Genomic DNA, 19686 nt, shown 5'->3' with positions numbered 1-19686 from the left:
CCATATCTTCCAGCCCGCGTGTGTGTCGAGACCTCGTGGGCTTTTTCTTTATCCCCTCCTATGGGGCAGGGGTGCGCCCAACACAGATGCTTTGACTCATTGCACCTGCTGCCCGCAGGGAGGTTTTGGCCTGTAGGAGAAACGCCCAAGCCAGATTACTTTTGCCTCGAAGGAAAGATCTTTATCAAAAATGGGAGCGCCTTTAATCTTTTAACCCTTGTTTTTAAGTCGATAGACAGATGGTCTATCGATCGGCCGGCTGGCAGTAAATGAACAACCAACAACAACAAAGGGGGGGAGGCAATTTGCTAGCGAATTCTTGCTAATCATAATACCTCCCCATACAAGATGATGTACATACCTCCTTCGGGTGTGTACATCGATATTCAAGAATGAGCGGCAAATGCTTTACGTTACTCTACATTCTGCCTTGCAATGAACTTTACTCCTAAGGGTTTTATGAAGCTGAGACATTACTTTTAATAACACATTGGGACAATTTTCGTTAACAGAACGCAAAGTGATTTAAACACTTGCAAAAGAATAATTACTTTAGATTTGGTTACCCACTGTAACTTTATAAAGTGACTCGAACAATTGTGAATTAATTAAGATTATAGGACCACGTATATGAGGCTATGGCCAACAAATGAAAAGAAATGGTTATTGTTCAAGAATTAAAATACACGGTTACTTAATTTTAGATAAAATGCATGCGGTTAGTACAATCTGCCTTGAAGAGGCTGTGTAAATGAAAAACAGCGTTTACTTTTGTAAATGACATCCCCTTTTACGCGATACTGTAATGACTATACATATTCGCATTGATAATTTATCTTCGTTTTACGTATTTTTGCTTAGCCGGCCCCACACGGATTTTGACAGCTGTATGCGGGCGAGAGTATTCGCGAGGTTTTAATTCGCTAACCTTAAACTACGCTAATTTTATGCGCCTACTGCCTACTCAATGTTATGACGGGGCGAGCAGACAAAAGATGTGGGGTAGGACAAACCAGCGATCTTGGAAGGAATGGAAGGGGAAAAGGGATAATAATAACAAAAGGAAAATTAGCAAGACGTTACGAATGAAAAAACTTGACCGCATATGAAAGGCGGGACACGTCCCTCAGAGCTTACAAAAGGGGCATTTAAATCACAAGGGCAAGAGTTTATGACTCGCGATTCATTAAAATTAAAGATAAATAAATGACTAAAAGAAAGTAAATGATATTGGCAGAAGAGCTAAGAAAAAAAAAGAGTGAGGTTTTTTATTGTGTTAGGCGGTAATTTATCGTCTTTCGCCTATAAATTACGGCCCGGACTATCACTTCAGTCCCAGGGCGAGGAAAGTGCACCGAAGGGCGCGACTCCTTCAGGAGGGGCTGACACGCACGCCCGGTGCCAAGGTATGGGCGCAAGGGCGTGCCACTTCTCACTCTGTTATTCTTAATGATTTATACATTGTGTGGGGAATGGTATCCCGTATTTAATTGCCTCTTGTGGGGATAATTTAAGGGAAGATTAGTAGAGGATGGTAAGAGATAGCAGTTCCTGAGGAACGGAAGAAGATAGAGGAGGGTCTGACATCCCCTTCTGGATTAGGGGTGCCAAGACCTTCGAAAATGAAATGGTGGCACAGGTGCCATGGGAGCTCTAGAGCTCTTTGTAAATTACCTGGAATGTCCCACGCCCGTGGTAATTTCGCCTCGAGTCTTTCTTAATGGGACAGTCGTCCTCGGCCGGGGAAGCGGAGGGCCCGCGACCGGAGGGCGGCACGGAGTACCACCTGGGCCTGCTGATGCGACAGCTGACGCAGGAGTGTTCCGTGCGGGTTCTACCATGATCCGTCGCGGCTCTTGTAGTTCATCGGCCAAGTGAGATATGGCAGAATCCTGACTTGCAATTGCGTCGGCGACGGGCTGAGGCAGAGAGGAGGCGGTCGTGGGTGGCGTGAGCGGCTCGCAGGTAACGTTGACCAGCTCAGGCACGGGTTGCGAGGCCGCACCTGCAGGTGAGCTTCCGCGGTGGTCGGGAGGAACCGTCTCTCTGACCGACGCTGGTAGCGGTGCCAGGCCGGGGAAGAGAGGGGTCCTGAGTTGGATCCCGTGAATGGAGATCGGCGTAGCGCTCTGGCGTTGGCACTAGGGCAGAGTCAGGCGCTATCAGAGGTTTCTTGGGCTGCGTCGGTCAGGACGGACGAAGCTTGGCCCTGCTCGGGGCATGCAAGTGGCACCGGCAGGAATTTGGCATCTCCTGAAGGGAGATTTGATTGGGGCCCTGGCACTGGCACTGAGGCAGGGCCGGGCACTGGAATGGATCGGGAACCGATCGAGGGGGCCACTGTACATTGTACTCAGGTGGCACTGGTGGGGACTGCACGTCCTCCTGGTACCCAGGGGCGCCAGTCTTGGCTGAGGGAGAAGCGGGGAGGATTAATCGCGCCCGCGGGAATGATTCGGGAATGGGGACCCCTAGATTGTTGTGATTTCGGTGGGGACTGAAAGTCCTGTCCCAGGATGACGTCATAGCCTCCGGGAGATGGCTTGCTACTGCAAGATTGCAAATTTTGGATTGGTGAGGTCTTGTGACTCTCAATTGGACCGTAGGGAGTATCATTTTAAATTGATTTATTCCCTCGATCGTGACGAGTTTTCGTCTATTGACGATAGCTCCGTAGGGGAACTCTGTCCCTCCGGATGAGGGAGATTTGTGCGCCCGAGTCCTCGAAAGCAGTGACTCGCGCGCGCTGGCTCGCTACCTCGTGGAGGGCCACGTATACAGGCCCTTCGGCGGGAGGGCCTAATGACTTGGGATCTGTGACGGCCAAGGCGACGGTGGGAGTAGTTGATTTGTTATTGCGTGGGCATTTTGCCCATGCGGGAGAATGGCCATAAACCTTGCACGCCGTGCAAAAGTCTGGCTAAAGTCTTTCCGCGCTGCCCCTGTGGAGGGCGCAGGCGAATTATTTGTCGGTTTTCCGGGAGAGAGAGGAGCCGGTTTCTTGTTCCGGCACTGTTCGAAGGAATGCCCCGTTTTCTTGCAATAATGGCAAGTTAGGGGCTTGCCCGAGTTCCCATTTTGTGGGAATTTGAACCTCCGAGGAGGGACGGGGATTTATCTTCCGCCCCATGGATCCTTCTTGAGGGTGGTGAGTTTCCCACATGTCTGCTATTCGGCAACACTCAGTGAGTGTTGCTGGGGCTTTTTCCACTATATGAGTGGCGAGGGCAGGAGGGGCGAGCGCAGGAAATGCTCAATTTAAACCGCTCGAGTACCTCGGCGGTGTTAGTGGCTCCTTCGGAATCGAGCCATTTTGTCAACGCCCGCTCGAATGGTACGCCCAATCGGACCAGGTCTGGCCTGCTTCTCTGGGCTGCTCTCTCCAACGTCTCCTCCACCGCTCGGGGTAATCTCGTACGCCTTCGTAACTGCTTGGCGACGGCTTCCCAGTTTCCCGATCGTCTGCGGGAAGGGCGTGGTAGGCAACGAGGGCCTTTCCGCCCAGGAATTTAGTGAGAACAAAGGAGAGTTCCGCGGGGAGAGATCGCAGCACTCCAGGACTCGTTCGGCCCTTTCAAGCCATACTTCGGGTTCGGACTCGGTCCATTTTGGCATGAACGAGTGAGCTTGGCTGAGGGCACTCATCCCCGCGGCAGGGGGGGGGGTGGCGGGCTGTCGTTCTAGCATCTGGAGCTCGTGGGGCGCTGTCGCTCTGCTCGATCTTCCCATTCTCGTTCCTCCCTTTTCTCTTGGGCGATTCTGTCTCTCTCTCTCTCCTCACGTTCTCTCTCCTCTCGTTGTTCTTGAGCGTCTCTCTCCTCTCGTTGTTCTTTCGTTCTCTCTCTCCTGCTCTTGGGCTCCTGCTCGTTCTCTCTCTCTCTCCTCACGTTCTCTTGCTCTCTCGGCCTTGGCATCGTCCACTCGCTCTTGAACCCATGCTCTCAGATCTTGCCCCGATAGTCCCATGTCCTTCCCAGCGGACATGTAGAATTTGAAATCCTCGTTTTGTTGGGCTCTGGTATTAGCCATTTTGAAATAATGGTTATATGATATGTCTGAAAAGACTCAGGTTGTCTGAAAAGACTCAATTGCAGGAATCTGAAACACTCAATGGGTCAGACTGCAGGAGAATGGATCTGTCTGAATAAGACAGGTGATTAGTAAGTCTGAGGAGACCTTTTTGTTAAAATTTGATATGTCTTGGAAAGACGTGGTTGTTCTTGGCGAACGAATTTTAATATGTGTCTCGGAAGACGTAGTTGGATTTTGTCACGCTCGGACTTGGCCGGCTGTAGCGTGAAGTTAAGGAGTTGTTCTAACGAACTAGAATGATCAGTCCCGTAAGGGCTTAGATATATGTCTCAAAAGGAAATTTTGGGTTATATAATGTCTCAAAAGGACTTAATTTTTGGAGTCTCTGAGGACTGGAATTTGAGAAATTCTCGCCCACGTGCGACGTAGAATTTTTGTATGAGTCTCTGAGGACTGGAATTTGGAGAAATTCTCGCCACGTGCGACGTAGAATTTTAGGAGTCTCTGAGGACTGGAATTTGGAGAAATTCTCGCCACGTGTCGACGTAGAATTTTAGGAGTCTCTGAGGACTGGAATTTGGAGAAATTCTCGCCACGCACGACGTAGAATTTTAGGAGTCTCTGAGGACTGGAATTTGGAGAAATTCTCGCCACGTGCGACGTAGAATTTTAGGAGTCACTTAGGACTTGAATTACGATTCGTCCCTTAGGACTTAGAAATTACTAACGGAAACCCAAAGAAAAATGTATGCTGGGAAATGAATGGGGAAAAAAAAAAAAAAATGCGGGCATGGGCATGGGGGGGGGTGCAGGTCGTTTGGCCAACACCGGAGGTATTTTTAGATTCTGGGTGAATGAACCCGTATATTTATATACCGTCTGGGATTCCGGAGAATTTCCCAGTCATCTGAGAGGATAACAGTACAACGGCCTAGTAATTTTCCCTATAAGCGGAGTTTAAATTTCGCTTTCCTAACACCTAGCTCGAATTCTAACTAAACTGAGAGAATTTTCAGCAATGCAAGCTGACTTCGTCGTGTCCCACGTGGGAATTTTATTCACGCCTAAATAACAGTTCGCTAATTCGAAATGAAGTAAAATTTATCACAGAGGAATTTCTTTCGCACTATTCCTCGAAGCAAGAATATGGCAAAGATTTTAACACAGAGGAATTAACACAGAGAATTTCGCACTATTCCTCGAAGCAAAGGATGGTTAGCACTGGTTATTTCCTAACTACCTATCCTGAAAGGCATGCATTAACGAATCTAATACGGCGGTTCTTTTCTCTCAGTGAATACATGCGTCCCTATTTCTAATTCCTAGGAACAGTCACGATTGTAAAAAGGTTTTGCTAAGATAAACACATTACTTACGTGGAATTTTCTGGATCTGTGTGCTGGTTTTACACATAAGGTTCGTGATTGTCTCGTATCCAGCTTAGCTTTGCTAATAGCTGATCTGGCAAGTTGCAAATGCAATAAAGCAACGCTAGGGGAACTGCAACTGCAAAACGAGATCTATGGCCAGGTCGCCATTTTTACGTTTTCCGTGGTTTTAGTTTGAAATATGCTCTGTGAGACAGGTAGCAACAATTTAAGGTGATTTTGCCTTGTGATTCTGACTTCGTGGTTACGGGAAAACGTAAAAAAAGAGGAAGACAAAGGAGAATTTCATATGAGCATAGGGCTCTGGTTACTGAGGGAAATATTACGTAAAACACGTGGGCACATTTAAAGTGGTGTATTTACATAAATGACCTTAGTACGGGAAAGAGGAACTCAAGTAGATTGAATGAAACTGGGGAATTCCAGACACAGTCCGAGAAGCTTCCACGATGGGATCCCTCTGAAATGAGAGATATGCACATTATACGCCAGTAATGAAAATAGACAAAAGAATAATGAATTCGAAGCTGCACTGAGGGTGCCAAAGGAGTAATAAAGAATTAATACTGCCGATGCAAGAGGCGCACGGACATTAGACAAGGGAGATTTCTGGCTTTCTCTTTAAGAAAATATTACGAGACAAAAGCGTGACTGAAATGGGGCTCTTCCAGGGCACTTTACCTTAGCAGATTTTCCGAGGGCGCGTAGAAGGCGGTCCGTGGATGACTTGCGATTTCCGAGGACGAGTTTCTTCCACGTGGTGAGATGCAAGGGCTTCCGTAAAGGGGCAAGGCGATGGGGACTCCTCGAAACTCCAAGCAATGGCGTGTGGGCTCGAGGAATACGGTCGAGGGGCACGAGGAGAAGTATACTTTGGAAAGGGCCATGTGGTTAGGATGCAAGGGCATCGATGGGGCCAGGTGTTGAGGACGTCTTCACAAGTTCACTCCATATCTTCCAGCCCGCGTGTGTGTCGAGACCTCGTGGGCTTTTTCTTTTATCCCCTCCTATGGGGCAGGGGTGCGCCCAACACAGATGCTTTGACTCATTGCACCTGCTGCCCGCAGGGGAGGTTTTGGCCTGTAGGAGAAACGCCCAAGCCAGATTACTTTTGCCTCGAAGGAAAGATCTTTATCAAAAATGGGAGCGCCTTTAATCTTTTAACCCTTGTTTTTAAGTCGATAGACAGATGGTCTATCGATCGGCCGGCTGGCAGTAAATGAACAACCAACAACAACAAAGGGGGGGGAGGCAATTTGCTAGCGAATTCTTGCTAATCATAATAATATATATATATACACAAAGGCAAATGCCACGAAGGTAAAGCGAAACTACGAAGATATATGTGTGTGTATGTATATGTATATAATATATATATATATATATATATATATATATATATATATATATATATATATATATATATATATATATATATATATATATATATATATATATAAATATATACATATATATATATATATATATATATATATATATATATATATATATATATATATATATATATATATATATATATATATATATATATATATATATATACACACAAAAGGCAATGCCATATGAAGGAAAAGCAAAACTACGAAGATATATATATGTGTGTATATATATATATATATATATATATATATATATATATATATATATATATATATATATATATAAAAATATATATATATATATATATATATATATATATATATATATATATATATATATATATATATATATATATATATATATATATATATATATATATATATATATATATATATATATATATACATATACAGGCAATGCCACGAAGGAAAAGCAGAAACTACGGAGTGGTTGCACTTTTCCCTTGTAGTATTTGCCTTTATTTATACATTCATCCGTTCCATATCTTCGTGATTCAGTTATACACACACACACACACACACACAATGGAATATATATATATATATATATATATATATATATATATATATATATATATATATATATATGTGTGTGTGTGTGTTTTAAACATTTTGCATATATATATATATATATATATATATATATATATATATATATATATATATATATATATATATATATATATATATATATATATATATATATACAGATTTAGATATGCTAAGTAATCAAAGATGGAAACTAATATACAACTATATCAGGTGTCGGTACAAGACCTGGTACACTTAAACTCGTAACAAAATGTGATGTTCATGTTTATTAATAAGTCGGGGTTGGAAGCGAATTACTTGAAGAGATTAACTACTAGATATTTCTGAAAGAAAGATTCAACAATGAACCCAAAATCAGGCACTGTAAAATTATTGCACTTTAAACATATATAATACAACATGGAAACAAGTAAAAAATGCGCCGAAGTGTCTTATGCGCAATCGAGCTTTCCATAAAGCCGCTACAGCGTATAATCAAGTCCACCGAAAATAGATCTATCTTCCGGTGGTCTTGGTATAATGCTGCATGAGCCGCGGCCCATGAAACTTTAACCACGGCCAGGTAGTGACCTGTCCTATATTATTGCCAGAAGAACGATTGTGGCTAACTTTAACCTTAAATAAAGTATTAAGTACTGAGGCTAGAGGGCTGCAATTTGGTATGTTTGATGATTGGAGGGTGGATGATCAACATACCACTTTGCAGCCCTCTAGCCTCAGTAGTTTTTAAGATCTGAGGGCGGACAGAAAAGTGTGGATAGAAAAAAGTGCCGACGGACAGACAAAGCCGGCACAATATTTTTCTTTTACAGAAAACTAAAAAATCCTGGACGCAACATCGCAAAGCCTTACGAATCAGTCTAAACTGTCCCATAAACATCTTCAATTCTCCATCTTTAAAGTAAATCAACCCACATATGTAGAGCTTCGAAGGCTGAATCACATTACGGACCACCTTTCTTTGATATGTCAAAAAGAAATGTATATATTAAATGCCCCGATAATACCTTCAGAAAAGTTAAAACTCATTCATCGACTTTCTTTTGGATAAATCCTTTTAAATGATAGCAATTATTTCGAAAAACAATCGGAATCATGGGACACCCGGCCAGGGTTGCAATTTTCAAGTTATGAGTATACTGCAATACTGAAGGAATAAATCAAATTTACCGAAAGAACTGTTTTGATATAATTCATCTTAGTGGCTGCACTGATCGCTAGGAAAAATATAACCGTACACGGTCTTCCGAAGTCTTATGAAATACCCAGATGAGGCTTTGAGACTATGACTTAAAATTCACAGGAACTGGCTCCCTAAAAAAACGCCTGCTTACGTCTTGAGTAAGAAAGAGTACACGTACGAATTTTTCAAACTATTAGTTTATAATTCTCTTTACTTACGACCGTTTATTATAATTACAATTACACTGAAGGTCATTTACAGGTGACTAAAGGGTTTTCTTTATCTCTTACAACTATTCGTATTCACATTAACCCTTTGATTACGGCCGAGATGAGACCTCACACTTACCACAATCCGGAGGGTTTTCAGACGGTAGTCACCCGTAGCATGCTACTAGACGCACGAAATCGTAAACAATCATTGTAATAGCGTTTGTATTTGTTGTTTTGCTGCAAATTAACCTGTTTTATTTATATGATAATATTGTGATAGTAGCGATCCGTGATATAGATATTATGCAATTAATGTAACAACACAAATAAATAAACATAGGATAAGTACTATATATCGGGGTTTAGTGTTGCCAGAGGTATAAGCACTGCACTGATTGAGGATGACAGTCTTTTTTTTTTTTTTTTCATTTCTCTAATTCTGTTTGAATCCGTAAAGGACAGCTACATCACAGTTGTGTATTATAGTTAAAAATTATTTGTATATTCGTCAGAAAACTAATCATAAAGAATGTTCATCATTTTTATGGTTCCGCTTACTATTCCACTAGCTGGGCAAATAAAAAAAGAGAGAGAGAGAGAGAGAGAGAGAGAGAGAGAGAGAGAGAGGCGTGACAGAATAAAAATTTTTACCAATGATTTATTCCTTCTAATTGTACATCAATAACATTGGAGAGTAAGTAGACACAATCACAATATTGGTTGCAATATTAACCACATTTCTGGGTAATATTTTTATCAATGATCAAGCACCCAGCTGACAAGGGATACGCAATCTAGAAATTCAGATGAATTCTGCAGTGTTTGAAAAATGGTTTAAAACCCAGCTTCTTCCCAATATAGGGCCATCTGCCATCATAGTGTTGGATAACGCTTCTTATCATTCAGTTCGAATTAATAAACCTCCGACAATGTCTGCCAAAAAGGATGAAGTTAAAGACTGGCTAATAAAAAATTAGTAAAGTTGCAAAGACATTCATGTAAAGAAAATGATTACGTGATTGACAGACTGGCAAGAGATCATGGACATAGTGGTTAGGCTGCCTCCATATCACTGCCAGTATAATGCAACAGAACTGATATGGGCGCAGGTGAAATCATACGTGGCAAAGAAGAATCATTTTAAAAAATCAGACCTGCTTCCTTTGGTCAAAGAAGCAATTGAATCCATATCTTCTGACAACTGGGCTAATGATGTGAGACATGCCGAAGATATAAAAAGAGATGACGCTTCAAGAGATGTTTGCATTGATAAATATATAGATTCTTTTGTTATCGATGTAGCATCCTCTGACGAGGATTCTTCATAAGTAATGTCTCCTCATACTTCGATTGTAAATAAATTTATTGCTTTCCCTTGTTGTGTGATATCCTGTTGAACACTGAAATTGAAATAAATTGAAATATAGATCTGTTTTTCGACAGAAAGTGGCAGAAATATCTTTAAAAATCTACATATAACAGAAATGCCACAGCAGTGATGAGTATCATATTACAGTGCTTTAAAAGCACAGGTAAATCTAATACTGTATAAATGTGTAATATATATATATATATATATATATATATATATATATATATATATATATATATATATAATTGTGATATAGTTATTTTGAATTGCTTTTTCATGCATGCCGTAATCCGTCTTTACCTCCTTGCTGTATCAAGGTTGAATTTTCACTGTACAGCTATAAAATAGCTCATAATAAACATTTAAATATTCTATATATATATATATATATATATATATATATATATATATATATATATATATATATATATATATATATATGTCACGTTATGATGGTTTTACGGGAACTGCTGGGTAATCGTTCCCTTTTTGTGGATTATGCCTCCTTACCTTCAAGTTTTTTTTTGTTTTGATGTTTTCGTCAGTGAGCTGCCGTTTTTCTTGCTTCAGTCGGGTCTGGTATAGATGGCAGCAGCAGCAGGCAGTTTTTGAGTCGACGTTGGTCGAGTTTTTGAGCAGCAAATTGGAGCTTTCTACGAAGTGGAGCACGACGAGAGGTGGAGTGTGACCATATAAAATGACCACGAGCTGCTCATCTTTGATGACAGCGTGAGGCTGTCCTGACGAGGGTATTCTGGTTTGTGGGGTCTTGTCCCTGTTGTGCAGCTGAGGCTGTCTTGGTGACCCGATGGAGGACGTATGTTTGGTATTTTTTTTGCCTGCTGTTGTTTGTTTTAAATTTTTTTTTTTTAAAGCTACTTTTTATTGTTTATTTAACTTGATTTTTTAGTGCTGCCTTTTGGCTTTTTTTTTTGTACCTATGGTTTTTATCTTTTAAACCTGAACTTGTAAATATTGCCTTAATAAATCAATTTTAAGCAATATCTTTATTATGACAGCCCGTCCTGAGTATGTTAAAGAATGCATAACGGCCCACTCGGGTCGTTACAATGGCGACCGTGACAGGGCGGCTCTGTTTTGGCTGGCGGGGTTGTTAGGTAAAAAAAAAATAATCTTTTTATTTTTTCTTTTAGGTGGGGTGTCACAGATGGTTTTGCGGAACTGCTGGTTCCCCTCGAAGCAATTTGTGGATTGCTGCCTCCTTACCTTCAATTTTTTTTTTTGTTTTGATCAGTGAGCTGCCGTTTTTCCTCTTGCAAGTGATTACATGCCTTTTGAATTCCACAAGTTTCTGAGGTTTTCAAAGCAAAGGTAGCCGCATCTTGCAGCAGCAGCAGGCAGTTTTTGGAGTCGACGCTTGGTCGAGTTTTGAGACTGTTGCTGGTTTTGATACGGCTGGTGGAGAAACGACGAGAGGTGGAGTGTGACCATGAGTATGAGCTGCTCATCTTTGATGACAAGGCTGTCCTGACGCTCCATTATTCTGGTTTGTGGGGTCTTGTCCCTGTTGTGCAGCTGAGGGCTGTCTTGGTGACCCGATGGAGGACGTATGTTTTGGTATTTTTTTCTGCCTGCTGTTGTTTGTTTTGCCTTTTTTTTTTTTAAAGCTACTTTTTATTGTTTATTTAACTTGATTTTGTTTAGTGCTGCCTTTTGGCATGGTTTTATCTTTTTACCAGACCTGACTCACTTGTAAATACTTGCCTTAATAAATCAATTTTAAGCTCATTTTATTGCTTTTGTTGTTTTCCCTCCTTTGTTTGTTGCATCTGCCGTCAGTCATGACAGCCCTGTCCTGAGTAATAATGGTCGTTACAATATATATATATATATATATATATATATATATATATATATATATATATATATATATATATATATATATATATATATATATATGGGTGTAACAATATTTAAAGAATATTTATTATGAGCTATTTTATAGCTGCACAGTGAAAATTCAACCTTGATACAGCAAGGAGGTAAAGACGGATCAGGGCATACACGAAAGAAAACAATCAAAAGCTCAAAACTATATCACAATTATATGACTTCGATAACAGCAAAGGAACAGTAATAAAAACTATAGTAGATGACGTAACTCAAGAACATTGCTCAGTACAGCATCCAAATAAACAAAACTGAAAATGAAAGCACATCTAGGTTTCCAAATTTCTTGCATCTATCATTTTCATATATTGAATTTTTTTTTTTATCTAAAATTTAAGTGGGACAACAAAACTTCATTCAGAACTTTCTATTATAGTACACGTGCTTGATAACAGGCGCAAACAATGAGAGCTTGAAGTCAGAAGGTTAATGGTCAGTTTAAGAGGGGCAAAGTCTCTTCCTAAAACGGTCGTACTATAGTAAACCCCCGCCTTTCTTGTTTACTTGCTAACCTTGTTTACTCTTATTCAGTTTTCATCCTCTGGACTTTACTACTGAAGGTAATCTATTTCTTGTTTTGTCATTGTCATTTTTCAATCTTTAAAGCATTTTAATTTTGTAAGCTCTGTTGTCAGTTTTAATTAGTGTTTTTGTATCTTTTTAGCCAGAAAAGATGGGATATGGGTGATCCCTGAAGCGCACCTATTAATAAATATATCAATGATGAGCTGACTGTTCTTTCTATCCCTATATATATTCATATATATATATATATATATATATATATATATATATATATATGTATATATATATATATATGTATTTATATGTATATGTATATATATATATATATATATATATATATATATATATATATATATATATATATATATATCTTTCTATCTATGCATCTATCTCTGTGTCTAACTATCTGTTAATACACACACTAACACACACATATATGTATACATACGTATATATTAACTTTATCACATACACAATTGTTCTGTGCATTAACTAAATTACTAAAGCACTTATTCAAACTGGATGGTATCTATAGATACCATGCAGTTTGAATGAGGTCCTTTATATAATATATATATATATATATATATATATATATATATATATATATATATATATATATATATATATATATATATATATACATCACGAAGGAAGCAGTAGGGAAAGGCATCCTCATCATCTACAGTTTATTTTCAATGCCGACGTTTCATGACGAATTCCAAGTCGCATTTTCAAGGCTATAAAATATAATATAATTTATGAACATCAATAACAAATTAATGCAATGGCAACAGCTCTTTATGTAGTAAAAATATTTAAAACAAAACACCTCATTCCAAGACAAGTCAATAATGAGTAAAAGGAGTTCACTAAAATCTTAAAACAACCTACCTATATGAAAGAAAGAACAAGACTAACATAAATAAGTAAAACAGAGTGAGGAAAACCAGTTGCCCAAACTAGGCTATAAACAATTTCACTGAGGACGATTGAGTATTTAACGACGGCACAGTCTTCCTGATAATTATGGATTCTAGGATGGTTAAGTCGTTGTTGTTCTGCACTCGGCCTAGGATGGAAAAAATCCTTGCTGTCAATATAAGTTTTACATAATTTTGAATGATTTCGTATATTTGATTGCTCAGGATTAGATAACCTGCTACCTGTTCTATGACTTATGCCCTGTGGGAATCTATGCGGACCTTCAACAGCCTCCTCGTGCATCCCACATATGTATATCCCGTGATCACATCCCGGGCAAGTGTACTTGTAAACAACGCTGGACGAAAACAGAGGACTGAGCCGGTCTTTGACTCTGAACAGAGACCCTATTGTAAAGGGATTTTTCGGGATGATTTTCAGGTTTAAAGCTGGAAAACTCTTTTGAATAATGGCTGTGCATTTTCTCCTAAAAGTATCATCATGCACGAAAGGGAAACTTGCATACATCTTTAGTTTCGGCACAGTCGATTCAGGTGTTGCCGGAGTCATTTTCTGTAGTAGCAGTTTATTTAGGGATCTGAAAAAAGTCGTGATGGAAAACAATTATTATTGAAATATTTCACTAAAAAGGATATCTCATCGTGGAAACTCTTCCAGTTTGACGAGTGGGTGTAAGCCCTATGGAGGAGGGTTAAAATAGAGTTCAGTTTCAAATGAAAGAAACACGAACTATAAAAATTCATTCCCAAACCAGTAAATGTATTTTTTCTATACACACCTGTGTAAAAACCTGAGTCACCTCTGGAAATAATAAGATCAAGGAAGGGAGTTTGTTATTTATTTCCTTCTATAGCGAACCTTATGTTTGGATGTTGTCGGATGACGAACTCCAGAAAGGACTCTACATGACATTCATGACGAAATAGGAGAACGTGTCGTCAACATATCTTCGATAAAATAGAGGGCGGAACCTAATGGGACATTCTTCTATTATGCGCTCCTCCAGGAGCACATGAAGATGTTAGCAAAAATTGGACCAAGTGGTGATCCCATGGCCATCCCTTCAGTTTGTTTATACAAACTGAAGGCAAAGGTCGTGTCCAGCACGGCCAGCTCTAAAAGTTGTTTAAAAAATGTCCTACTAAAATTATTAAAAATTGCATCTTCATCAGTAAAAAGTTTGCTTAATATTATCTCAGTATTATTATTATTATTATTATTATTATTATTATTATTATTATTATTATTATTATTATTATTATACATTCATTATTAAAAAAGAAAGCAATTCCACAGTTATGTATATGTACATATATTTAAAGATAAATATACAACTGTGGATTTGCTACTTCATTTTAAGACTCATGCTACTATGAGTATTTTTTTATTACTATTATTATTTTTTTTTTTAGAATATGAATCCAATTCATACAGGACAAGCATACAGGGACCATTGACTTGAAATACAAGCCTCCAAAGTATATGGTAGACAGGTTTTCCAGGAATATTGGAAAAGTTTTGTGCGTCTTTAAGTGTGTTCTTGAAGACTCTAAAACTTATTTCTTTTCCGAAGAAGAATTTTTCTTTAAATAAGACAAGCGATTTAAACTACTCTGTATCCTTCAAAAAATCTACTATTATAATTTGATGCTGGTACCATAAAAAAACTATATATTTATAACTTACTCTGCTATGCGAAAAACTTAATCATTCCTTGCTGGAGGCAGCATCTCCATCTCTCTCTCTCTCTCTCTCTCTCCCCTTAATAAGGTGATCAATGGCAATGGAGAAGCCTTGTTAAAACAAAAGGTCACTTCTCTCTTGAAGCTGACTGGATTACTGGGCGCTAGTGATGACCATTTCAGGAAACAGAAATTCTTGAGACCACCTTATATTTTTAACTATTGGGAAAAATTAACGCACACAGACGCACAAACCAGTGTATACACACACACACACACACAAACACATATATATATATAATATATGTATATATACTATATATATACATATATTTATGTATATGTATCTATCTATAATAATAATTTCCAAGTTGATCTTGTCCTCCCTGGGGTGAAATTTTCTAGAAAGCTTTATTGCCACGAAAATAGCATTTTTTTAAAGAAATAAATGTAAATGTAGCGAAAAATCATCATCATCGTATCCTTTTCCTCATGTCGGGAGGAGATATCTATCTATCTATCTATCTATATATATATATATATATACATATATATATATATATATATAATATACATATATATATATATACATATATATATATATATATATATATATATATATATATATATATATATATATATATATATATATATATATATATATATATATATATATATATATATATATATATATATATATATATATATATATATATATATATATATATATATATATATATATATATATATATATATATATATAATATATATATATACATGTATATAATATATATAAGAATATATTAATATATATAATATATATATATATATATATATATATATATATATATATATATATATATATATATATATATTTATATATATATATATATATATATATATATATATATATATATATATATACATATATATATATATATTTATATATATATGTATGTGTATATATATATACATATATATATATATATATATATATAATATAATATATATATATATATATATATATATATACTTTATATATATATATATATATATATATATATATATATATATATATATATATATATATATATATATATATATATATATATATATATATATATATATATATATAATATATATATATATATATATATAGATATATATATATATATATATATATATATATATATATATATATATATATATATATATATATATATATATATATATATATATATATATATATATATATATATATATATATATATATATATATATATATATATATATATATATATATATATATATATATATATATATATATATATATATATATATATATATATATATATATATATATATATATATATATATATATATATATATATATATATATATATATATATATATATATATATATATATATATATATATATATATATATATATATATATATATATATATATATATATATATATATATATATATATATATTTCTCCCGGCGACGAGAGAAAAGGATACGATGATGATTTTTCACTAAATTTTTAATTTCTTTCTTTTTTTTAAATATTGATGTTTTCGTGGCAATAAAGCTTTCAAGAAAATTTCATACCTTCTGCTGCAAGAAAGAATCATTGTCGCCTGGCGCCGTAATATCTTCGTGTTTTTCCTGCAGACGTTTTAGAATTCTTCCGCTCATGCGTATAGCGCCATCACTCAGTAGGTGCACTGACACCAAGGACTACAGTGGCCATCTCAGGGATCCTCCAGGAAGACGTCTTGAAGCCTTCAGAGACAGCATGTGAGCAAAGAAGGCGAAGTTTATGGTTAAAATGAACTGGATGACGAAGCAGATCGACTAAAAGAGATTTTCAAGAGGGAAAAGTACATCACGAGAATGGCAGATAGCTTCAGTCTGTAATTGTTTACTGCTGAAAATATGGACTACTTCGCGGAGCAGTATGAAGTCGAGGTTCCGCCTTCTGCGATTATTCGGCACCTCTACAGTCGTATTGTCACTCACGGACGCAAGCTCTTCATTCGAAATAAGGAAGGAAATAATCAAGAAGAGAGGAAGACAGTGGAACGGAGGAACTGAAGAATTTATACGAAATAAAAGGTAGAGAACTTGAGGTGTTTTCTAAGCTGATTGAGAGGGGATTTTGGATGCCCAAAATTACCGCTTGGAGCAGTTCTTCGCTCGAAATAAGAAAGAGAAGGAACAAAAAGAGACGACATCGGCGTGGAGGTATACTGAAGAATGCTGACGAAGAAAAAAGTAGATAACCTGAGGTGTTAGAAACTACTTCAAAGATTTTGGATTCACAGAATTACTTTTCGGAGAAGCAAGGAAGAATCGAAGGGATGATCAATATCGTCAGTAAGAGGGAATCTCATAAGTTTATAGAAGACGACTCCTTAAAGCAAAGAAGCTGTTTATGTGCCAGAAAAAGAACTCCAAGTAATGGTTATCGCGATGTTGAAATGATCTAAAACCTTCGAGATTTTCCTTGAAGACATTTTGGAATCCTTCAGTCTCCGGCTCCTGGAAGGACGAGAGAAATGCCATTCGCGCATGCGCCGAGCTTCAAAGTGTCCAAGAACAATCTCCGAGATGCTTCAAATCGTCTGGAAGCCTTCAGAGACAGAAAGTGTCAGATTTGAAAAGTAGGGTAAGAGAAAGCAAAGAGTATTGGTGAGGGGAAGGGTCCGACCCAGAGGCCGCTTCCTTCCTCCAAGGAAGCAGCCTATGGGTCTGACCCTTCCCATGGAAAGGGCCCAAGCCCCTTTAAGGATTGGCCCCAAAAGCCTACAAGGCTTGCCAGTCTTTTGAGGGCAGCCTTGAAGGGAAGGGTCCGACCAGAGGCTGCTTCCTCGGAGGAAGGCAGGTATCCTGTCAGGCTGGGGAAGCAGGCCTGGAGAGGGCCCAAGAACTTCAAGGATGAGGCCCAAAGTCCTCCTAGGCTGGCCAGTCTCTTGAGGGCAGCCTTGAAGGGAAGGGTCTGACCCAGAGGCTGCTTCCTCGGAGGAAGGCAGGTATCCTGCCAGGCTGGGGAAGCAGGCCTGGAGAGGGCCCAAGAACTTCAAGGATGAGGCCCAAAGTCCTCCAAGGATGGCCAGTCTCTTGAGGGCAGCCTTGAAGGGAAGGGTCCGACCCAGAGGCTGCTTCCTCGGAAGAAGGCAGGTATCCTGCCAGGCTGGGGAAGCAGGCCTGAGAGGGCCCAAGAACTTCAAGGATGAGGCCCAAAGTCCTCCAAGGATGGCCAGTCTCTTGAGGGCAGCCTTGAAGGGAAGGGTCTGACCCAGAGGCTGCTTCCTCGGAGGAAGGCAGGTATCCTGCCAGGCTGGGGAAGCGGGCCTGGAGAGGGCCCAAGAACTTCAAGGATGAGACCCAAAGTCCTCCAAGGATGGCCAGTCTCTTGAGGGCAGCCTTGAAGGGAAGGGTCCGACCCAGAGGCTGCTTCCTCGGAGGAAGGCAGGTATCCTGCCAGGCTGGGGAAGCAGGCCTGGAGAGGGCCCAAGAACTTCAAGGATGAGGACCAAAGTCCTCCAAGGATGGCCAGTCAGTCTCTTAAGGGCAGCCTTGAAGGGAAGGGTCTGACCCAGAGGCTGCTTCCTTGGAGGAAGGCAGGTATCCTGCCAGGCTGAAGCGGGCCTGGAGAGGGCCCAAGAACTTCAAGGATGAGACCCAAAGTCCTCCCAAGGATGGCCAGTCTCTTGAGGGCAGCCTTGAAGGGAAAGGTCCGACCCAGAGGCTGCTTCCTCGGAGGAAGGCAGGTATCCTGCCAGGCTGGGGAAGCAGGCCTGGAGAGGGTCCAAGAACTTCAAGGATGAGACCCAAAGTCCTCCTAGGCTGGCCAGTCTCTTAAGGATAGCCTTGAAGGAAAGGGTCTGACCCAGAGGTTGCTTCCTCGGAGGAAGGCAGGTATCCTGCCAGGCTGGGGAAGCGGGCCTGAGAGGGACCAAGAACTTCAAGGATGAGACCCAAAGTCCTCCAAGGCTGGCCAGTCTCTTGAGGGCAGCCTTGAAGGGATGGGTGGGCATCCTGCCCTTGAAGGGATGGGACCCAAGAACTGGCCAGTCCGACCCAGAGGCTGCTGCTTCCTCGGAGGAAGGCAGGTATCCTGCCAGGCTGGGGAAGCAGGCCTGGAGAAGGCCCAAGAACTTCAAGGATGAGGCCCAAAGTCCTCCAAGGATGGCCAGTCTCTTGAGGGCAGCCTTGAAGGGAAGGGTCCGACCCAGAGGCTGCTTCCTCGGAGGAAGGCAGGTATCCTGCCAGGCTGGGGAAGCAGGCCTGGGAGGGCCCAAGAACTTCAAGGATGAGACCCAAAGCCCTCCAAGTCTGGCCAGTCTCTTAAGGGCAGCCTTGAAGGGAAGGGTCTGACCCAGAGGCTGCTTCCTCGGAGGAAGGCAGGTATCCTGCCAGGCTGGGGAAGCAGGCCTGGAGAGGGCCCAAGAA

Source organism: Macrobrachium rosenbergii, chromosome 12, assembly GCF_040412425.1.
Source record: "Macrobrachium rosenbergii isolate ZJJX-2024 chromosome 12, ASM4041242v1, whole genome shotgun sequence".
In the NCBI taxonomy this organism is placed as follows: Eukaryota; Metazoa; Arthropoda; class Malacostraca; order Decapoda; family Palaemonidae; genus Macrobrachium; species Macrobrachium rosenbergii.
Note: the sequence above shows the minus strand (reverse complement) of the source record.